General features: G+C 34.8%; 1 long non-coding RNA gene across 1 annotated transcript; it reads right to left on the bottom strand.

Annotated features, from left to right (window-relative positions):
- Positions 1 to 10,817: 10,817 nt before the first annotated feature.
- Positions 10,818 to 15,234, bottom strand: LOC145805657 (uncharacterized). The gene is made up of 4 exons (XR_014347927.1): positions 15,137 to 15,234; positions 13,501 to 13,799; positions 11,328 to 11,420; positions 10,818 to 11,077 (listed from the first exon to the last, which is right to left on the bottom strand). It is a non-coding gene; the product is annotated as an uncharacterized LOC145805657 (long non-coding RNA).
- Between the last annotated feature and the right edge of the window lie 9,992 nt (positions 15,235 to 25,226).

A 25,226-nucleotide genomic window follows, 5' to 3' on the forward strand; every position in this document is an offset into this window, starting at 1 on the left:
TACAACATCATGCCCATACACCAAGGCATAAGGAGTAACTCATGTGCTTGACCTTGGGAAAGTTTTATAAGCCCATAATACATCCAACAATAAGTTATGTCAATCCCTAGGATTGTCTTCCACAACCTTTTGTATTCCTTTCTTCAAGGACTTATTGGATGATTCAGCTTGGCCGTTGGCTTGTGCATAAAAGGGGATGGAATTAACAAGGCTAATTCCAAACTCAGCCACAAAAGGTCTCACCATTTTTCTATCAAACACAGTCTCATTATCAACAGTTATAGTTTGTGGGATGCCAAACCTATGGATTAAATCCTTGATGAACCCAATGACCTCCGTCTGGTCTACAGCCTTGTATGGCTTAGCTTCGACCCGCTTGGTGAAGTAATCAGTGGCCACTAAAATGAAACAATGATGCTTCAAAGAGGGTGGGTGTATTTTCCCCATCATATCCATGGCCCATTCTCTAAATGGCCAAGGCTTTACTACTGCATGCAGGTCAGTTATGGCACATGCCTTATTATGCCATGCTTTTGACATGCCTGGCAACCCTTTGCATATTCTATGCAGTCTTTAAGGATAGTTGGCCAGTAATAGGAATGCCTTTGAAGTAGCCATCTCATTTTTACACCAGGCTGATGAGCACCACAGATGACTTCATGAACCTCAGCCATAGCTGTTAATGCTTCTTTTGGGCCTAAATATTCCAACAATAGACCATCTCCCCCCCCTTTTGTAGAGATCATTATTATATATGTGTATTGCATAGATTGCAATTTAATTTTTCTGCTGGCCTTTGAGGATGGGCCAGCCAAGTACCGTATTATTGGATGCCTCCAATCTTGTTCCTGCAAGTCATTATGATTGACTTCCAGGACCACACTCCTTTTATTTAAGGGTGGTATAGATTTCTGGTATGTTGTTTGGCTTATGTCCCTTTGAGTATTATCCTTTCTCTTGAAATTCGAAGCTTTCTAAGCCACATCATTAGCTCTATTATTCAAGAATCTTGGAACATGAGTTACATTCGCTATTTAAAATTGAGAGAGCAAATGTAATGCAACAACATAGTATGGCAACATGCTTATACTTTGACATTTGAAAATCCCTTTCACTTGGTTAACCACTAATTAAGAATCTCCAAATACGTCAACTGCATGTACTTGTAATCCAATAAGAATTTCCAATCCTACTATCAAGGCTTCATATTCAGCTTGATTATTAGAACAAGTAGTTTCATCCACTCTGAAACCATGTGTAATTTCTATTCCTTGTGGTGACTTAATCACTATACCAATTCCAGTTAGGCCATTGGCTTTCGATCCATCGAACCACATTTGTCACGGCTCAACACTAGCCATATCGAGTTCCATTACCTTTTAGCTCTCTATTTGAGATGGATGGTCTGCCAAAAAATTGGCTAAAACTTGTCCTTTCACTGCCTTTTGGGGAACATATTCTAAATGAAATTCTGACAAGGCTAATACCCATTTGCCAATTCTTTCCCTCAACATAGGTCTAGATAACATATACTTAACCAAATCTGTGGTTGTAATTACTAAGACAGTTGTAGGCAAAAGATAATATCTTAATTTCATTGCAGCAAAATACAATGCAAGGCAATGCTTTTCTACAGCTGAATATTTACATTCACAAGAATTTAAAAACCTATTAAGGTAATAAACAGCTTGCTCCTTGCCTTCTTCATTGTCTTGGGCTAAGAAAGCTCCCAATGAATCTTCTGCTGCAGCTATATACAACTTCAAAGGCTTATCGCCCTTTGGTGGCATCAGCACTGGAGGGTTGGCCAAGTAGGCTTTGATTCCTTCGAAAGCTATTTGATGCTCTGTTGTCCATACAAATTCCTCTTCATCTCTTAACCTTAACAAGGAAGAAAATACTTTAGTTTTTCCTGCAGTGTTAGAAATGAATCTTCGAAGAAAATTAACCTGTCCAAGGAACTTTTGTAATTCCTTCTTACTTGATGGGGGTCTGGCTTCAATGATGGCTTTGGCTTTATTCTGGTCAATCTGTATTCCTTTCTTGTGTACTACATAGCCCAAGAAATTTCCAGATGATACGTCAAAAATGCACTTAAGAGGATTAAGTTTCAACTTGAACTTTATCATTCTTTCGAAAGCTGCTTCCAAGTGAAACAGATGCTCTTCCATGGATTGGGACTTAACTACAATATCATCAATATAATACTTTAAATATCCTCCAATGAGGTCGTGAAAGATAGTGTTCATGGCCCTCTGATATGTAGCCCCAGCATTCTTCAGACCGAATGGTATTTTCACTCATTCGAAGGTGCCAATATTTCCAGGACATCTGAATGCTGTTTTGTGAACATCCTCCTCCGCAATGTAGATTTAGTTATAACCAGAGTGCCCATCCATCATTGATAAAATTTGATGCCTTGTTGAATTATCTACCAGCAAATCTACTATAGGCATAGGATATTCATCTTTTGGAGTTGCTAGATTTAAGTTTCTAAAATCAATGCATACCCTCATTTTACCATTCTTCTTAACTACAGGCACAATATTAGATAGCCATTCAGCATACCTGGCTGTCCTAATGAAGCCTGCCTTGAGTAGTCTAAGAATTTCTTCCTTAACTTTCTGAATCACTTTTGGACCCATTCTTCTTGGTTTTTGCTTGTATAGCTTGAAGTTAGGCTTCATAGGGAGCCTATGTTCCACTAATGACCTATCCAATCCTGGTAGTTTATTATAAGACCATGCGAAACAATCTTTATATCTCCTCAGAATAACCAACAACTGGTTCCCGTCAAGAGCATTCAACCAAGCACTTATATAAATGTGTTGTTGTACAAAACCTTCCCCTAAATTTATTTCTTCTAAGGGTCTTGTACCTGAGAACTTACTGGAGGTCCTTCTTTGATTCCTTCTGGCTTCGAAGCAATCTCCTTGCTGTGTTCTATTCCCAGGTTCGTTGATTTAACCTCTTTACCCTCCTCCTCATAGACGAAGTCTGTCCACAAGGCTTCTTCTTCCTGTATTTCTTAGACTTTTGTTTCTATGTCCAATGCATAGTATTTATCAAGGGCCAAAACTCTGGCTTGTTGCTGCTCCTGCTTGTAGCCAATTATCATGGCTTCTTTCTCTTGCTCCTGCACTTTCTGGACTATTGACTTTACATCCAATATTGAAAACTTAATTAAAGCCAAAGACTTGGCTTCTGGTGCTTCATCTTGCTGCCTACAACCAGGCATCATTGTCATCTTCAACGATCACCTCTTCATCGGCACTCTCCTGGACTAAGTGCTTCAGGTGTGTCACTTCCTCATCAGCCGTTACTTCGGCAGAGCCATCAGATTTCCTCAGTATACTGAGTGGTGTCACTCCCTCAATATACAACTTAGCTTCTGCGAAGTCTGCGCAGGCTATGAAAGGTTGAGGATCTGCATCAATTTCCTTTGTCTCTCCATTGCCTAAGGCCATCATTATTTTCTGATGCAAAGAGGAAGGCACACATTTGTTAATGTAGATCCAATCTCTACCAAGTAAAGCATTGTACTTAGCATTACTGTCGATGACGAAGAACGCCGTCATGCAGTCCCTGGTTCCCACACTCAAGTTGATGGGTAGAATTCCCTAGGCCATCTGTTTGTCCCCAACAAAACCAGCAATGGTTGTACTGGTTGGGATTAACCTGGGATTCCTTTTCCCTAATTTCTTCAAGGAAGATTTCGGTAGTAAGTTCACCGCTGCCCCATTATCCACTAAGACTCGGTTCAACTGTATCCCATCGAAGAAGGCCTTAATATACAAAGACTTAATATGCTGTGTCATAGAATTCGAGGGATATTCAAAAGGATACGAGAGGTTAATACTTACCACTTCTTCACTCTCATATTCAGTTTCCATTGGAGTAACCATTCCGGAATTATCTTGTACTATACTCACTTGTGAGTCTTCACCAAAGATTGGAATTTGGTCAATTTCTTGCCCCTCTTGATTCTCATCTCCAGCTTGGAATTCATGCGGTAGTATGTGTACCATGTTCATTGACACTGAGCCAAATTGGATGGCTGGCTGTGTCTGCTTCTCCTTTTGGCCACCTTGTTCAGTCACTCCAGAAGCATCCTCCATGCTGCTTTCTGGTACTTCATCATTTGAATGGTCTGTCACGACTGGTTTTTTAATCAGAAATGTTTGTTCAGCCATGAAGGCTTCGAATATTTCTTCCTCAACCATTTCTTTCTTTTGGCCTAAGCCAACTTCCGTCTCTGCCTCGCTGTCACTCTCCATATATGCCTTCTCCAATCCTGCTAAACTGGACTTTTCTCTGGCTTTTAGTTCAGAGTGAACTTTGGCCAATTGTTCTCTGCTGCAATCCATTTTGCCTTGTAGAGTTAGTTTTGGAGTATGGTTTGACTTTGGATTCTTCTTTTCTTCCGTCTATACCAATGAAGAACTCTCTCCATTCTCTTTCAAGTCTCGCTAGTACTGAGTGTACCTACGCTGAATTTTTTTCCTTTGTGATCTAGAAATCACGGGGACCATATCTGGTTCCTTTGTTTTTGGGTGCTTAAGCAAGACCCAATTGTTTAGAGCCACCAAAGGAGGTTTGACCATCCTACCTTGGTTTCCAGCAACCTCTCTCTGGGTAGACACCTCTCTAGGTTTGTTCTGCATTACAAACCAGTTTGGGACCCCAGGTACCCACGAACCTACTGACCCTACCGTTGAACTACTTCCTTCTTCCTTCTTCCTTCGAAGCTTTCCTTGAAGCTAGCTGCGAAGGCCACTACTTGGTCCTGACTTCATGCTTTGGGCCTAACTCCGGCCTTTGATGAAGATATCCACTTTCTGTCTCGCGTGAGACTGGTCTTGTAGACACCCCATTTTTGACCGACCTTAAGACTTAGACGTCACCAGTTGAGCGCTTGGTGATATTGCATAATGTACTCGTTCAGAAGTTTCAGAGTTGCGGCCGTGAGCCCTACCTTCGGACTTCCGAACCCTCTTTTGTACTTTGCCTCGGTTTGCGAACCAGGCTCGGTTTTCTTTGTTTCTTTTCCTGAGGGGAGGGAGAGGTCCCGTAGACCATCTCTCAGTGGCCGTGGGCTACATTTGGTGGCCGTAGGCCATTTTGCCCATTTCGGAGTCCGGTTCCCGGTTTTCGGGATCGTTGGCCATGTACCTCGATTCGGGACCACTTAACCATCTCCATTTGCTCTGATTCTTGGCATACTTCCTATTTTCTCCCTTTTGAGGGACACTGGGGTCTGAGAAACCCACTTCGTGGCCGAATGCCACTTTCGGTGCTTAACAGCCCATTTTCGGGACCTCGAACTGCGCGTTTTGGCCCCCGAACATTCGTTTTGCAACGGTTTTCGTTCATTTTTGGCAGGTACCTCTGTTTTATCACCGGGAAGGTCACTGAAGGATGGGAGGCCAGTAATTGTTGCGGCAACCAGTTATATATCCTCCGACGCCCTCCGACGCCCGTTTTTCACACTTCCGGGCTAATGTTGAACACCTTGGGGCCACATTCTTGAACTTTCAACCACATATTTGTGATGTACACACTTGGGAGGATCCTAAAAGTTGGTGGCCGGCCAGTAATTCCACCTGACCCTTTTGAACCCCTCATTCCGGGCTAATGTTGAACACCTTGGGGCCACATTCTTGAACTTTCAACCACATATTTGTGATGTACACACTTGGGAGGATCCTAAAAGTTGGTGGCCGGCCAGTAATTCCACCTGACCCTTTTGAACCCCTCTTTCCGAGCTAATGTTGAACACCCTTGAGCCACTTTCTTGGACTTTTAACCACAGGGTTGTGTTGAGGACACATGGGAGGACACCATCATGTGGTGGCCGGCCACTAAACCAGCTTGACCCTTTTGACCCCTAGCCGGTCGGCTAGGGGATGTGGCCGGCCGGCCACCTGCAACCAAAATACCTGGTCGGCCATGATCCTCACACTGTTCACTTTACAGCTGTATGGCTTTATCCCCCAGAAAATATCAATATCCGGGGGATATTTTGTGGGGGAAAGTTTGCCTCCTTTTTCCCCCACCTTTACACCTTCTTTTGTTCCATATAACCAAGGGCAAACACTTATGTTTGGGGTTAGAAAAAATTGCTTCCAAGTCTTGCATTGCTTCCCCTCTCCTTCTCTCATTTCTACCCTAAAACATTCAAGTTCCACACTTCATTCCTTCATCACCACCAAGCACCACCATCACCACTTCATTTCCAGCAACAAGGAGAGCTTCTCAAAGGCTAAAGGTGCTGCAACTTGGTCCAAGAAGCAACAAAAGACTTGTCTCCAAGGGTGAGTTGCCATTTCCCCTTTTCTTGAGCTTTTCTTTGCAACATTTCTTAGCCATCTATGCTTTTTGCTTTGAGCTCCGGCCATAACTGAAAGTGGCCTTCTTTTGAGCTCATTTTCATGTCTCATTAAGGGCTCAACCCTGTTTGAGCCCTCCATATTGCACTTGCTTCATTATCCCTCTAAAATACCGTTTTCTTGCATGGTTTTTTTAGCTTGTGTGTGATCTGTTTTGGAGTTTTTACAGTTCTGCAAATAGGCTTATTTTGAGCCCCTCTTCAACATTGAAGAAGGGCTCAACACTGTTTGGGACTTCCATGCTATACTTGCCTTTATACTCCCTTTTTGGTCCCATTTTTGCATGCTTTGGCAGCCTATTGTGCTTTGGTTTTTGGCCATTTTACAGCACTGAAAATAGTCTCATTTTGGTCCATTATTTATGTTTCATTTAGGGCCTTTCATGGTTTGGGACCTCCATATACCACTTCATGTTATATCTCTCTTTTGGTCCCCATTCTTGCATGTTTTGTTAGCCTATCATGCTTTTGTTTTTGGCCATTTTACAGTTCTGAAAATAGTCTTATTTTGGCCCATTCTTCATGTTTCATTAAGGGTCTTTAGCCGTTTGTGGAATATTTTGTATACCTCATGTTATAGCCTCTTTTGAGCCTTATTTTGCATTGCATTTCTAGCATGTTTGTATACTATTTTGGAGTTTTTACAGTTCTGTAAATATGCATATTTTTGGTCCCTCTTCAATGTTGTAGAAGGGAATTTTTCAGTTTGGGCTTTGCATATACCACTTGCCTCTTTGGCCACCTTTTGGCCCTTTTTCTTGCATAGGGGTGCAGCCATACCTGTGTTTGTTTTTGGGGTTTTTACAGTTCTGGAAAACATCATATTTTGGGCCCCTATTCAATGTTGTTGAAGGGTCCTAACTCATTTGGAGTTAGCAGTTGTGAGTTGCTTCATAATCTCATGTTAGGGCCATTTTCGCATGCTAATTTTGCCATATCTTTGCTTGCTGTTTGGCCATGTTTTGTACTAGTAAAATGCTTATTTTGGGGATGCCTTACTTCTGTCTTTACATTCCATGTACCAATTTTGCATGCTTGGTATATCTATAGGCCATTTCGGGTGCCAAAATTCGTGTTTCGGGACTATTCCGTGCATCGGGTGTGTTTTCGCCCCATTCGGGGCTGTTTTCCCCCACATTTCATTGCTGAAAATCCATTAACATATTTCCATGTCATTTGCATTGCGTATGCCATTGCCTCGGTTTGCGTGCCCGTGTGCACGCATTTCGAGGCGCTTCATTTTCATCCATCGGCCTCTTATGTGAGTGTGGCTGAGGCTCTCTCATGTTAGTATAAGTCCATGTTGCATTCTATATGCCATTTTAGCCATATTGCATTGCGTATGCCATTGCCTCGATTTGCGTGCCCGTGTGCACGCGTTTCGAGGCACTTCATTTTCATCCATCGGCCTCTTATGTGAGTGTGGCTGAGGCTCTCTCATGTTAGTGTAAGCTCATATCACATTTCCATGTCATTTACATTGCGTATGTCATTTTCTTAGTTTGCGTGCCCGTGTGCACGCATTTCGAGGCATCTCATTTTCATAGCATTGTGTATGTTAGGATTGTATCTCAGTCGCATTTCATGCATGTCATGCATATTGCATCGTGTTCGGGATAGGAGTTAGCCCGGGCACGGGAAACGAGGTGCGTTTCGTACTCCGAGTGACGGAACGCGTCTCAATTCCCCAGTCACCGACACTCCGGATTACCTATGATGGAGTTAGATTTTATTGTGTTTTCATGTGCATTCATCCTATATTGAATTGTGCAATTCGACTCCTCGGCCATCATGCCTCGGTATGCGTGATTGGTGGCACGAGGATCGAGGCATGCATATATTTGTGAAAATACATTGCTATGCCCCTTTCCTGCTCTCTGTTGCAGCAAAATGAAGAATCAACAACTTTTCGGGACTTGGCGCGCTTCCCAAGAATAACTGCTAAACATAGGCTAATTAGGGCATCCTGGTGGATTTCCGCGCAAGACAACCCGGACATGCATCATCCATCAGAAGCAAGGCAGTCCCTGGCTTGCATGCCAGTTTTATTTATTTTCTTAGTTGATTTGTTAATTAATTAGGAATTTGTGTATTATTTGGACTGTAATATTCGGACTGTAATATTCTTTTATTCGAGACTGTACTATTTATTCGGACCCTCTGCGCGAGGGCACAACTGTAATAAGTGTGCGTGTGTGTGTTGTATGTCTTCCAACCCCACGTCGTTCTCCCTTTTATTTATCCGCTTTTGATGGTTAGATTAGGGCATATTTCAATTAGCATACAGTATGATAGCATGTTTGCATCATTCATCTGTTTTGCATGCACCGGGCTCGGCGCATCATACTAACTGCATTGTATTTTCAATTCCAAATTGAATACATGTTAGTTGTAGCATCCCATATGCCATGTTTAGAATAGCTGAGCCTGCTATAGTTTGCATTTTTGCATGTGTTGCATTAGGCATTTCTGTATACTTAGGGTCATGCATGATTTCTAATACAGTTTTTGTTTTGGCTTGGAGTACTCGGTAAGTTTTATGCTTTAGCATCCTTGCATGCGTGTGAGTGACTGCCATGAATAGCATGCTTAACATGAGGCTATTTGCTTACATGATATAACTGCCTGAATGCCTGTGGGTGAAGGTTGGGTTACTTAAATTGGAATAAATCATCAAATGTTTTAAGCCTACCTGCGAGTAGCAAACCACTTTTCAAAAATAAACATGAAATGTTTTGTCCCAATTTAGGCGACCCAGTCTATACTTATATGCTGTGTGCATCACATAGTAACCTAGGCTAATAACCGGAATAAGAAAATACAATGTTTTCAAAAATAGATATCATGGTTAGTAGAGGCCGGTCTCTGACCGGGCAAGCGGGGGTGCTCACGAAGTGACCTTCCCCAATCGTACCCAAGTTCCCGAGCCGAGGCAACTTTGGTGATGACGGACACGTGGCCTTAGGCAACGACTCAGGGTTTCCTAAATTTCCCAAAATAAAATATTTAGGTGGCGACTCTGTATCTGGCAAAGCAGTCCATGTTTGGCACTTCTTTCAAAAATCTGTTTTCTCAAAACGATTTGCCGGATTTGGACTCTTTGGTTCAGATTTAGAACCGTGACTACAAATCGAGTCCGAGCTGTAGCGACCCCCCCCCCCCGGGCGGGCTTGTTACAAGTCTAGGGGACCAATTTCTGGCTTTGATCCCATAAACTGAACTTCTCCCCAATCTCCTCTTAGAATGACTGCTCTCAATTCTCACTACAACAAATTTGGGATTTAAAGACGAAACAAATTTGTCCCAAAATATATATATTTCGTCACCCAAACTAATTACGACGAAAATTTTTCGTCACCCGTTTTGTCGCCAAAGCCTCGTCGCTAAAGGGTCGTAGAGACGAAAAAACAATTTCGTCATTGAAAATGATAAATTTGTGACGAATTTTTTTGTCTCCAATACGCTCTGTTGGGAACATACTTGTAAGTAATTAGCGACAAAATATTTTGTCATTAAAGGAAGAAATTAGAGACAAAAGTATTTCGTCATAAATATAAGAAATAGAGACGAAATAATTTTGTCACGCTTAATATAAACGAAGACGAAATTTTTTTGTCAAAGAAGCTACCAATAGAGATAAAAACAAATTCATCATTAAAAATGATAAATTTGTGACCAATTTTTTTGTCTCTAATACACTCTGTTGGAAACATACTTGTAAGTAATTAGCGACAAAATATTTTGTCATTAAAGGAAGAAATTAGAGACAAAAATATTTTGTCATAAATATAAGAAATAGAGACGAAATAATTTTGTCACGTTTAATATAAACGAAGACAAAAAAAATTTGTCAAAGAAGCTACCAATAGAGACTAAAACAAATTCATCATTAAAAATGATAAATTTGTGACGAATTTTTTTGTCTCAAATACACTCTGTTGGGAACATACTTGTAAATAATTAGCGACAAAATATTTTGTCATTAAAGGAGAAATTAGAGACACAATTATTTTGTCATAAATATAAGAAATGGAGACAAAATAATTTTGTCACGTTTAATATAAACGAAGACGAAATTTTTGTCAAAGAAGCTACCAATAGAGACAAAAACAAATTCATCATTAAAAATGATAAAATAATGTCAAAAAATTCGTCACACATTGAGGATAATAGTGACAAAATGTGACAATATTTTTTGTCACGACAAATGCATTTAGTGACGAAATAAAAAATTCATGACAAAATTAATCATCCACCTAAGCGAAATAAGAGACAAAAGAACCTTCTTTAGGGATGGAAAATTTTGTTAATAATTTCATAATATATTTTTCCATATTATATACTTATTTTATCAAAATCTAAATTTTAGTTCAACAAATATAACCCTGTTCATGTTGAAACCTGTTGAATATAACAATTTCATCACAACTTAACCTAACCTGTTATCAACACATTTACGAATTAACAAAATGAAAATATCCATTCATCATCACAAATAATTTCATCCTAATACAATAAAATAGTGAAATATCCACAAAATATCCAAAAGTTATAACTTGTTCAATTTTACCAAAAATTCAACAATAACTAGTGCAACTCCACAAAGTATGTGTATCCTTATCAAACAAAAATGAACATTCAAGCAAATTAGATCATTGTTGCACGTCAAAAATGTCACCCCAATCCAATCTGCAAAAAAAATAAATTAAAAGCTTTAGTAATTAATTAATTATAGAAAAGATTAAAAACATTAGTAACTCATCAATTTACAATTAGATCAATTATACAATTTACCCCTCTAACAGACTTTTTTTTTGAGATTATGAGAACAAAAAATTAATTTTAAGGCTAATTCACAAATGGTGCATCCCATTAATGTGTCGTAAGTTCATATAACTTATATTGGTCCATTTAATTCTTAAAGTGCAAGGATACGTACCAGTTTTTCTACTCTAACAGGGATTGACCTAGAACCACACCTGTGTTTTGTATACATCCTTTCTCTGTTCGCGATGTTACCCTTTGATTGCTCCTATAAGAAAGAATGACCAATATAATAATGAAATGTATCATTAGTAAGACAAATATGTTAGGTTTTGATTGTTCCTATAAGGAAGAATGAACCAATATAACAATGAAATGTATCACTAGTAAAACAAATTTAATGCTTGATAATAAAGAATTGCATTGTTCATATCTATCCTTTTCCTATATATCATTTCAACTTAAAAGATGTTTCAAATTATTCACTAGTTTCATTCAATTCTTTGAAATATAGATTAGAGGACTTGTTGAGATTTCATTATAAGATGATTTTTCTGGGTGAAAAAAGAAAAACGAGTAATTTACACCGTTCACAATTAGGGGGCATATAAGCATGGGCAAGATAGATTGTGAAAAAATCCATTTACATTTCACAACATATGGAACAATTACTGATACCAAACTCATATCCCTTTCTTTCTTCCACAACTATATCAAATCTAAAGTTCTGTCTTAATACCCTGTATTAGTTACTCAGCTAGTTGCTTACCATTATCATGAAACTTCAGACTAAACTCAAGAACAAATAGAAAATACAATCATAGAAACTGAAATCTTAGTTCTTTATTCTATGATGTGAAAGATGCATTTTAAGGAATCATAAATTAATCTCCTATTATGTGAGCCTTCCAATCCATGTTTAATAGTTTCCCTTTCTCATTTTGCCACTTATTTGGTTTTTATTATGTTTCACTTACATGCTTAGAGGATAAGGAAAAAAGAACACATGGAATTTCACAGCAAATTGATTGTGTTCTTTCTAGTTTTTTTGAAATCTCTCCCTATTCTAATAAAATTTTATCTAAGTTACAAGCAAAAGAATATGAAGTTGCTACAATTCATCCAAATTAATAGCTCTCTGTTGATCTTCTACCTCAATACTTTCTGAGAGGCCTCATCACAAAATATACACAAAAGTAAAATGACACTACTACAAAAACATATAAAAATCACACTTTTTTTGTGTGATGTATGTTATTTAATCACACCTTTTAGTTTTGTTAAAGTGTGATCTTTGGGAGTGTGATTAAAAGGGGTCATTTTTAATCACATATTTTAAGTGTGATTAATAACATTTAGATCACACCTTTTAAGTATGATTAAAAATATTTAGATCACATATTTTAAGTGTGATTAAAAATATTTAGATCATAGCTTTTAAGTGTGATTAAAAATATTTAGATCACACATTTTAAGTGTGATTAATAACATTTAGATCACACCTTTTAAGTGTGATTAAAAATATTTAGATCGCATCTTTTAAGTGTGATTAATAATATTTAGATCACACATTTTAAGTGAGATTAATAACATTTAGATCACATATTTTAAGTGTGATTAAAAATATTTAGATCACATCTTTTACAGATTTTAAGTGTGATTAATATCTAATAAAACATGTGATTAATAATCAGATAAGATCACACGTTATATGTATTTGAAGAATGTAATGCGCACTATATACTATATTTTGAATCACAACCATATATTGAATGGAATAACATCATATATTTCATAAATGAAAGTTAAATGTTTAAAAGTATATACAAAGGAATTAATAAAAAGTTTTTAACTGTGCTTACATATATTAAAAAATAAAAAAACTTGAAAAAATGAAATTGTTGAATTCTTTGACCATATTTTGCATTTCTCCAAGAAATTTCTGACTTGAAAAATAAAAAACACAAATTAATTCAGAAACCACTAGAAACATATGAATAAACTTAATATTTTTTGTAGAGATTGTTCTTGTCTTACAAAAGACAAAATCGAACATTTTCTCATCACACTGACTCGTCATCTACTGCATCAATAGAAAATGAATAACAACTTTGATTATTATTAGTATAAAATGTTTGGATTACCATATATAAATATGACATATACATAGAATCAATAAATCCAAAATGAAAATCTTCAATGTATGAGCAGATATTTTAAAGTCATAAAACCAAATATACATAGAATCAACAAATCTAAAATGAAATCTTGAAGTGATTATATATTCCTTACCAACTAAGGAAATTGTTGATTAGCAATTTAAATAACGGAAGTTATATCATACTTACATTGGATTTCAACTCATATTCTTTAGTACGAAATTAATCCATTCAACTCGCACTTCATCAAGTTCGGTTTCCGTGTAAGTCTTTTTTCCATTGAATTGCAAGAGGTTATTTACAAACAATTAGATAATATGAAGAAAATGTACAAGTATCATGAATATAATAGTAATAAAAGTATAGAATTTATCTCACATTTTGTTTTTCAGCTGTTTTATTGTCACTCTGATCAGAGTAGGGGATATACTGCTGAGTTTGGTGATCATAAGAATACCAAACCCCATTGTTACCATCATAATATAATCCTGCACATTTATAAAAAAAATAAAAATAAAAATAATAATAATATAATCCTGCAAAACACAAGAATAAATAAATAAATAAAACATTGATCTTCATCAGAAACTAGACCAAATTCTATTTGGTCTACTCCACTAGCACTAGTACCCGTCCGGTTCATTAGCAGCAAAATAAAGCATGCTTGCATAAAAATAGAATACATATTATCATAGATATGCTTCACCTGATCATGGCATTAAAAATAAAAAAAAGTATTAATACTTTATGGTACATATTTGTTTACCACTAACCCAATTTTAACTAACAAACCATGCCTTCATTGATTAGTATTGTTTTGAATTTTCAGAGTATAAAACAGAATATGAAGATATACGAATATTTCACAAGTTTTCTCACAATTATAAAACAACAAGAAGATGTTGAAATCAAAACAATAATGACATTTTCTATCCGAGAAGTTGCGAATGTCAATATAAAATATCATCATTTCACTCTGTTTATGACAATATCATGGAGTTGGGGGGTTTAAGGCTTCTTGTGGCCATGACTCCATATGTTCATGAGAAATGACATCTGTGAATGAACCGACAATAAATACACAAGAAGAAATTGGTAGGAGTAAATATTTTTTATAAAACAAAAATATTAATTATTTTCAAGAAATATTCCTCATGAAAACTTTTGTATATCTCCACAAATTAACCCTCTGTAAACCTCAAAATTTGGAAGAAAGATCCCCCATCAGTATATTGGATAGGTTTGTTAGCCGCACCCAACAAATACTGCTCTCAAAGTTGTACAATTCTATTGAGTGATGTCTCTCCTCTCATCTCTCTGAATAGTGTAGAAATATCGGGGCTCTGCTCAAAATTTCAAATATAAAAAACCTTGTAACAATTACTAAAACTATATTTTCTTAAAATAATCCATACTGAAAACCATCAACAAATGCAGAGCAATCCAAGCCAACCATAAACTCCAAAATAGAAATGCTGTCACAATGTAATGGTCAGTTGACAGCAGAAATCCAAAACAGAAGCCCTTTAAAAATTGAACGCCACCACAAGACCAATGATTAATGAAACTAATTATTTGATGCACACTGAATAAGATTGTTATAGATTTAGGATGCCACACTAGTGCACCAGTCCAATTGCATGAGAAACACATATCAGAACTTTCACTTATTGAACACAACATTGATATCACGGAGGCTATGGCTCACATGATACAACACTTGCAACATTTGCCTATATTACGCATAAACATAAAATCAAGACAGCTTTTATAGTAACAATGAGGAAAACAACAACTAAAATGTAGCTTCCAAATAAATAAATACCTGTATTTCCATCATAATAGAATCCAGAAGAAGCATCATAATAATAGCCAGATGCTTCATCCCAAACAAAGCCAGATTGTAATGAATAAGCATCCTTTCACTACTACAAATACAGATAAAGATCAAACTTTTTTTGTGTGATGTTTGTTTTTTAATCACACCTTTTAAGTTTTATTAAAGTGTGGTCTTTGAGAGTGTGATTAAAAAGGGTCATTTTTAATCACACTTTTTAAGTGTCATTAAAAAATGTTTTCATCACACCTTTTAAGTGTGATTAAAAATATTTAGATCACACCTTTTAAGTGTGATTAAAAATATTTAGATCATCTTTTAACTGTGATTGAAAATATTTAAATCACACCTTTTAAGTGTGATTAAAAACATTTAGATCATCTTTTAACTGTGATTAAAAATATTTAGATCACACCTTTTAAGTGTGATTAAAAACATTTAGATAGTGTGATTAATAACATTTAGATCACATCTTTTAAGTGTGATTAATAACTAATAAAACCTGTGATTAAAAAAAGAATTTGACATATTTGAAGAATAATCAATATTATTTTTGCACGCGCATTTGAAAAATATAATACACACTATATACTATATTTTGAATCACAACCATATATTGAATGGAATAACGTCATATATTTCATAAATAAAAGTTAAATGTTCAAAAGTATGTACAAAGAAATTAATAAAAAGTTTTTAACTGTGATTACATATATTAAAAAAAAAAAAACTTAAAAAAACTAAGTTCTTAAATTCTTTGACCATATTTTGCATCTCTCCAAAAAAAATTTGACCTGAAAAATAAAAAAAACAAATTAATTTAGAAACCGCTAGAAGCATATGAAAAAATGTACTATTTTTGTAGAGACTGTTCTTGTCTTACAAAAGACAAAATCGAAGATTTTTTTATCACACTAACTCTTCATCCCAGAATCAATAGAAAGAAATAACGAATTTGATTATTACTAGTATTAAATGTTTGTATTACCATATATAAATATGACATATACATATGGAGCATGATTGAACAGTATATATAAACACATATTAGTAAATCATAGCCTTGAAAAGATTTTGTTAAAAAATTATTATAGCAACACATCAACAGAGAGAGTAAACTAAACTAAATCCCAACAAAAATTAAAGCTCAAATCAAGGTAGAGAAAGAAAAGCAATTACGATACCAAGTCAAGATGGGTCAACTCCAAAAGACTAAACAAATGAACAATCCCCTACAATTTCAGCATTTGAGTGTTGAGCAATTCCACTAAGATTTTAACAATTATGTGCTAGTGTATCTATTTTTAGATAAGAAAAAATATGAGTAGAGAGTGGATAGAAAGAGAAGAAAGACATGAAAGGATGAAAGCGCAAAGAAGAAGCACAAAAGAGAATAAGTTTAAATAAGGAAAAGTCTGGAATAGTTATATAACTACCATAACCCAAATTTGTTTAAAATTATTTCTGACTCCCAAAAAATTGATTAATAGTTTTTATTTTTTTCACCAAATTATGTTTTAAATTTTCAAGAAAAAATAATTTTGAAAAGATTACTGAAAACCAAACCAGACAGAGCCATGAAACTTGTTTCAGAAAACAGATTTCTAAAATCTTTTGTTTTTTTTGAAGCACAAACCACTAATAGATACTTCTAGCCTTTTCAACTAAAATGGAGAAAACAGAACAAAACAAAACAAAACAAGATAACAAAAACACAAATTCTATATCAACAGGTGAAAGAAAGGAAAATTTTTATTCTGATTCTCCATATCTTCAAAGGTCCCAAAAAGAGCATAAAACAGATCCATTACTTCAACCATGCACACAAACAGTATACAATAATAAGAACTACTCTAAAAAACAATAATAAGATCAAAATAACAAATATTCAAAAAACAAATACAAAGATTGTTTATTAGTAGAGCATAAATGTTGAGTTTTTCTTTTTTAATAAAAAATATAAAAAATTTAGATTCGGATATTGAAACTCCCACGGGCCTTGGGGGGTTAAAAATCCCTTTTTGCTTAATATATAGTATAGATATAGATAGATAGATAGATATAGATATAGATAATATAATATAGATAGATAGATGTGTTGAAATTTTCAATGAATTTTTTTTATGCTAGTTTTTAATGCATTAAAGTTTAATTATGAGGGGGTTGTGACCAAATCTCCCAAAAGGTATGGGGATTGGGAGAAATTAATAAATGCTGAGGTTTTTTTTTTAAATCAAAAAATTAGAAAATTAGGATTGGGATATTGGAGCTCCCACAAGCCTTGGGGGTTAAAACCCCCTTTTGCTTAATATATAGTATAGATAACGTATCACCCGTGCTATGCACAGGCTGTGTTTCACCACTTTGTCTTCTTTTTTTCTTTTTCTTTTTTATACTATATTAAAATTTCATATTTTGATACTAATCATATGTGTTGGATTTTGAAGAAATTTTTTTCATGCTTGTTCTTAATGCATTAAAATGTTATTATGAGGGATAATAATCATGTGTTGGATTTTTCAAGGAATTCATATGTACTTCACAATTATTTTTATATATGTGAATTGTGATTTTTAAATGTCTTTTTTTTTTATATTATATTAAAGTGTAATATTTTGATAATAATCATATATGTTGGACTTTCGAGAAATTCATATGTGTTGGACTTTTCAAGGATTTTTTTTATTTATAATTGTTCTTAATGTATTAAAGTGTTATTATGAGGGATAATAATCGTGTGGTTGAGACTTTTCAAGGAATTTATATAAGTTGGACTTTTTAAATTTTTTTTTTTTGTACTTGGCGGTTGGGAGAAGTTAATAAATGCTAAGGTTTTTTTTTTGAAATAAAAAATCAGAAAATTTAGATTGGGATATTGGAGCTCCCACAAGACTTGGGGGGTTAGAAACCCCATTTTTCTTAATATATATATATAGATAGATAGATAGATAGATAGATATATCTTTTTATTTTTGTGTGATTTCTGTTCGGGTATTTTTTTTCCAATTTATTTAAGATGGAATTGTGGGTATCTTTTTTTTTTTTAAAATTTAATTTATCTGTGGTTTTCATTTGTTTTTAATTATTATTATTTAGGTAAGTTATGATGTGAGTTAGATATGTAATAGACATGTGAGTTTTATTGATTTAAAGTTTATTTAGATAAACTTTAAAAAAAATATTTTTTTTGTTTTTTTTGTTATGTTATAATAGAATATATAAAATATAGGTAGATATCTACAACTTTAATAAAAAATATTATCTGATTTTTTGGGGAAGAGAAAAAGAATGCAAGTTTTAATATTTTTTTTTTGAAAATTTGTGAGAGAGATTAGGAGGGAGAGATTATAAAATATTTTTGTTATTAAATAAATAAATCAGTCAATAGTTTTTTTTAATCTATTTTGTAAATTAAAAATCAATAATTTTGAAATTTTGATTAATTTGTCCCATTAAGTGATTTAAAATTTTGATAGATATACATAAAAAAATACATAATTATATTATTGAATCATAATTCAAATTTAGATGTTATATCTTTTTGAGATTTATAGCTGAATTCTTATCTTTTTATTTTTTATTTTTGTGTGTAACCATAGTGTATGGGAGAAATTGAAAAGGGTGTTGCAATAATTATGAGAGAAGTCAAAAGGGATTGTGGGTTTGGAGATGTTAATAAATGCTGAGGTTGGGTTGGGAGAAATCAATAAATGCTGAGATTTTTTTTTTAAATCAAAAAATTAGAAAATTAGGATTAGGAGATTGGAGCTCCCACAGGCCTTGGGGTTAAAAACCCCCCTTTGCTTAATATATAGTATAGATGAGCAATACTAGGTATCATGAATTTTTTTTTTTTTATGAAAATGATCATGAAAGATTTATGACTCTTGGATTACACTTAAAATAAAGTACCACACACTAATCAAGGTAATCCAAGGGTCATAATTCTTTTATGATCATTTTCATGAAAGTTTTTTCATGATCCTTAGCTTTTCTCTATAATAGATAGATAGATAGATAGATAGATATAAATATGGAACATAACGTTTATATGACACAAGGACCAAAGTATCGGGACAACTGCTGCAATTTGCCCTCATCTAAATTAAAGGGATTTAAAAAGTAAAAAAAAAAAGAAAAAAAAATTATAATATTAAAAAATGTTCACTAAAAAAATATAGATTAAAAATCAAAAAATAATTATTGAAAACTGCATACTAAACAAGGTAATGTTTTTTTATTAATTTTGAAAATTAAAAAATTATTATTAATTTTTCCTCTGTTTTTTTTTTCTCACAAAAAAAAAAAGGTTACATTAATTATCTTCTTTTTTTTTTTTTTTTTGTGGAAAGGGGTTTTGACCTGCGATTTTTCTAAAATGTGTGTTCTAGATGGAAATGATAGAATTGGTTTAGACAATGAGAAAAAGTGCTTATGCAAGGGGCACCTTCACTATGAGAAAGAATAGTCGGTTTTGCATAGGGTGCCTTCTTGGATAATAGCTTTCAATACTGACATGCATGAAGGGCTTAAGTGTGAGACATATGAGAGGGGCTTTAGTGCGAAAATAAAAGAAATGGTTTACAAAGTGTCTTCTTGCTTCACGACTTCAATACTTGTGAGAGAGGAGTAGGCTCAAGTGCGAGAGAGAAATGAGGGTTTGTAGGAAGTGTCTTCTTGGGTCATGACTTGAGTGTCCGTGCACATGAAAATGAGTGATAAGGGTCAGAGTGTGTCTCTTGGGGTGACGGTTTCAGTGCTCCGAAACACAAAACCATAGCATTTTAATAAAGAGAAATAATTAGTGATAAAATATTTTTGTCTCCTTAAATACAAGAACAGAGAATTTATTATTGGTGACGAAATATTTTTGTCTTCCACAACATAACCTTATGAGACGAAAAATATATTCATCGCGTAATCAATTAGAATTTATTAGTGACGAAATATTTTCATCTCCCACAACTTATTCTTCAAAGATAAAAATATATTTGTCGCCCATTTAATAGAAAGATGAAACGACATCGTTTGCATGATGGAGTGTTTATTGGTGATGAAATATTTTTGTCTTCCATAACTTATCATTCCCAGACAAAAATATATTTGTCACCTAATAAATGGAAATATGCAACGACATTGTTTAATAGGTAGGGAATTTATTGGTGACAAATTACGTTCGTCGCAAAAAATATATATGTTTTGTGACAAAAATGTTCATCTCCAATGAGCTAAAATAATTTGAGCCAATGCAAATGAAATTGACACCTGAATTTTGCAGACGAAATTCTTTTTCGTCTCCTATACGTTTGAGAAAAATTAAAACAAACGACAAAATCAATATTTTGTCATCTTTGGGTTAAATTTTAAGACAAAAAAAATTTCGTCACCAAATTTTGTCACAATAATAGCCAAGATTTCTTGTATTTTGTTTCCTTGTTTAATTATTATTATTATTAGTATTATTATTATTATTATTATTATTATTTTCTTTTTGTGGAGAGGGGTTTATTGTGAGAAAGAATAGTAGCTTTGCACAAAATGTCTTCTTGGATAATAATGTTTGCATGCACAAATGGCTTAAATGTGAGAGAGAATAGAGGAACTTCAGTGCAAAATAGAAGAGATGGTTTATAAAGATTGTTTTCTCGAGTCACAGCTTCAATACTTGTAAGAGAGGAGACTCAAGTGTGCGAGAGAAATGAGGATTTGTAGAGGGTGTCTTTTCGGGTCACGACTTTAGTATTTGTGTGTGTGTGAAAGTAAGTGATTAAGGAAGAGTGTCTCTTAGTTTCTGACGGCATTTTAATAAAGAGAAATAATTAGTGACAAAATATTTTCGTTTCAAACTCATATGTTCATTGCCTAATCAACAAAAATACAAAAACAACGTTGTGTGGGGATGGATAATTTATTGGTGATGAAATATTTTCGTCTCCTTCAACTTAACGTTATGAGACGAAAATATATTCGTCGCACAATCAATCAAAATGCAACACGACACATGGAGAATTTATTAGTGATGAAATATTTTCATCTCCCAAAACATATCCTTCCGAGACAAAAATATATTTGTCGCCTAATTAACAGAAAGATAAAACGAGCATGAAGGGTTTATTGGTGACAAAATATTTTCGTCTCCCATAACTTATCCTTCCCAGAAAAAAAATATATTTGTCACCAAATAAATAAGAAAATGAAACGACATCGTCTAATAAGTTTGGAATTTATTGGTAACGAATTCCTTTTGTCGCAAAATACTTTAAATTTTGTGACAAAAATGTTCGTCTCCAATGAGCTAAAATAATTGGCGCCAACAAGAAAAAAAATTGGCGCCTCTTTTTTTTCTGACGAATTTATTTTTTCGTCTCCTATAGTTTTGAGAACAATTAAAAGAAACGACAAAAGTAATATTTGGTCAAGTTTGGGTTATGTTCTAAAACGAAAATAAATTTTATCACCAAATTTTAAAAATTAATTATTGAAAACTCCATACTAAACAAGGTAATGTTTTCTATTAATTTTGAAAATTAAAATTTTTTTATTATTTGTTTCTCTGTATTTTTTCTCACAAAAAAAATAGCTACATTAATTATCTTTTTCTTTTTCTTTTTTTGTGGAGAGAGGTTTTGACCTTCGATTTTTCTGAAATGAGTGTTCTAGACGGAAAGGATAGAGTTGGTTCCGACAATGAGAAAAAGTGCTTGCGTGCAAGAGGGGCATTCACTGTGAGAAAGAATAGTGGGTTTGCATAGGGTATCTTCTTGGATAATAGCTTCAATACTAGCATGCACGAAGGGCTTAAGTGCGAGACAGAAGAGAGGGGCTTTAGCGCGAAATAGAAAAAATGGTTTACAGAGTGTCTTATTGAGTCACGACTTCAATACTTGTGAGAGAGGAGTAGACTCAAGTGCGAGAGAGAAATGAGGGTTTGTAGAAAGTGTTTTCTTGGGTCATGACTTCAAGGTCCGTGAACATGAAAATGAGTGATAAGCGTCAGAGTGTATCTCTTGGGGACACAGTTTCACGGCATTTTAAAAAACAGAAATGATTAGTGATAAAATATTTTTGTATCCTTCAATACCAGAACAAAGAATTTATTATTGGTGATGAAATATTTTTGTCTTCCACGACTTAACCTTATGAGATGAAAAATATATTCGTCACGCAATCAATTAGAATTTATTAGTGACGAAATATTTTCGTCTCCCACAACTTATTCTTCTGAAACAAAAATATATTTGTTGCCTATTTAATAGAAAGATGAAATGACATTGTTTGCATGATGGAGTGTTTATTGGTGACGAAATATTTTCGTCTTCCATAACTTATCATTCCCAGACAAAAATATATTTGTCGCCTAATAAATGGAAATATGTAACGACATCGTTTAATAGGTATGGAATTTATTGGTGATGAATTACGTTCGTCACAAAAAAAAAATTATATTTTGTGACAAAAATGTTTGTCTCCAATGAGCTAAAATAATTCGCGCCAATGCAAATGAAATTGGCGCCTCATTTTTGCATACGAATTTTTGTTTTTGTCTCCTATACTTCTGAGAAAAATTAAAACAAACGACAAAATTAATATTTTGTCATCTTTCGGTTAAATTTTAAGACAAAAAAAATTTTGTCACTAAATTTTGTCACAATAGCCTAGATTTCTTGTATTTTTTTATTGATTTTAAGTATTTGGTGACGAAATTTGGTTTTCCTCTCTAAAAATAATACATTTGGAGACGAAATTATTTCCTCTCTAAAATTTTTTACAATGGTGACGACAAATTTTGTCTCCAAAATGGCGCCAAATCTTCCACCAAAATTTCCAAGGGCGGGAAATTGTTTTGTGACGAAAAATAAAATTTAGAGACGAATAAAATTTTTGCCACCTATTGTTTTATTTGATTTTAAGCATTTGGTGACGAAATTTGGTTTTCGTCTCTAAAAATAATACAATTGGAGGCGAAACCTTATTTTCATCACTAAAACATGCATATTTGGAGACGAAATACTTTTTCGTCACGCATTTTCGTCACCATAGACCTTTTTTGTTGTAGTGTCTGTAATAATTAGCTGGCCTGGATTCATGTAAAGGCCTCTTGCCTTTGGAATGCATCCTATCAATTGTTGGTTCAACCCTCAATGGTTGCTGCTTGACACTAGATGGATATGGCCTTTTATTGTAAGCATTGGTTGGTTTAGGACGTCTTTGCACATCTTTGTAGTATTGCTTCCCATCAATCGGGAGTCCTTTCAACCATTTGTAACTTAGTCTGCACCTAAGACACATCCTCTGTATTACAGCTGCTTCTAAGGAATCGTCATCCAGTACTTCTTCCTCAGAGTCTTCCCTCTGGTGTGAGAAACCTTGTCCAATAGCTGGTAGATTTCCAGTGTCTTTCTTGATAGCTTTCTGGTTGGCCACATGCATCCGCACATTGACTTCTACCAATTCTTTCAAAGACTTCTGAAAATCTGGCATAATGACATTGGCTGCCACCTCTCCAATTTTTGAAAATGGATTACTGTCGATCCCCATGGCCTTTTCAACTTTGACTGGGAATTTCAAACTTCATTTCCGAATTTATTCTTGGATCTTGTCTCGAAAAACAACACAGTTTTTAGTCGAGTGAGACCAAGAATTATGCCATTTAAAATATACTTTTCCTTTAAGTTCATCAAGATGTGAAATTTTAACCCTTTTTGGTAACTTAAGGAAGTTAGCTGCAAGCAAATGATTAAAGATGTCATCTGCCTTAGTTAAATCGAAAGAGTATTTCCTGTGAAGGTCTTTCTTTTTAAACTGCTGGTCAATTGTTGTATCCTTATGAATTAATGCTTCACAGATCACAGGTTCTTTCCCCACAATCTCCGCCGCATCAATCTCATAGTTAGGATCTTTGTAGTATGTCTTGTATGATGCATTATTTCGATCTTGCTCCTCTTCTAGTAATGCTTCATACCTAGATACTTTGTAAGTCAGTTCCACTAAGTCCCTGAACTCTGTTGAGTCAAGCTTCTTCCGAAGCCTAAACTCTAAGCCATTTTGAGCCAATCTTACGAATTCTGGCTCTGGCAAAATGACTCTACATTTATTTCAGGCCCTTTTAAATCTGGCAATAAACTGAATAGTCTTCTCTTCAGGCCTTTGACTCAACCTTGCCAGGTCTGCCATGGAAACCTCTGGCTCCGATTGAGAGAATTGGGCATGAAATGCCTCTTTCATTTGTTGTCAAGTTTGGATTGAGCTAGGTGTAAGGTTAATGTACCATATAAGTGCTCCCCTAGTTAGAAAGTTTGGGAACAGTCTCAGCTTCATATAGTCATTATTAGTGAATTCACCGCATTGAGCAGCAAACCTAGCGATATGCTCTACTGTTGACTGGTTTCCATTTCTGTAAAAAAGGGCAAAATTTTGTATCCTGAAACCTCTTGGGTATTCATGTACCCTATTTACCCATTCTGGGTATGGTTTTCTGTATACAAGAGTCTGGACCCCCCGAGCCATTGGTTCACATATTTCCCTAACGACGTCAGCAATTTGGTCCCTAGGGACCATATTTTGTGCCTGCTGAACCATCGCTGGAGGAACAAACACAGGATTTGGTCGACAAACTCGTGCTTGTGGTCCTCTTGGTCCATAAGGTGGCATGTTTGGGACTAGTTGTCCCTGAAGTGCAGGTTACTGTTGGGGGTGTGGGTAACCCCTTTGAGTTTGTCCTACGAAAGGTCTTGCGAAAGGTGCTGGAACTGGTGTTGTGTCTCTTCCATTTGTAGGAAAACCTTCCAACCCCCCGGGTATAAATTTGAATAAGGGATTAGTGAACTCCCTTGTGCCAGGTATGGCTTCGAACATGGGATTTGGAACCATCCTTACGCCATTTTCTTGTACTGGGCCAGTTTCACCAAATTGCATGGTTTCACTGTTTAGTGCTGAGACATTTTGACCTACTATAGGCCTCGGAATAGGTTCGTACCAAGACTGAGATGATGGTCTTTCATAGTTCTGATTACTGGTTTGACTATTAGAATGTCCATTAACTTGCATAGGCTGTTTATCTCTAGCCAATCTTTGCTGA

This window comes from Camellia sinensis, chromosome 13 (genome assembly GCF_055761805.1).
Source record: "Camellia sinensis isolate YWXY chromosome 13, ASM5576180v1, whole genome shotgun sequence".
Classification (NCBI taxonomy): domain Eukaryota; kingdom Viridiplantae; phylum Streptophyta; class Magnoliopsida; order Ericales; family Theaceae; genus Camellia; species Camellia sinensis.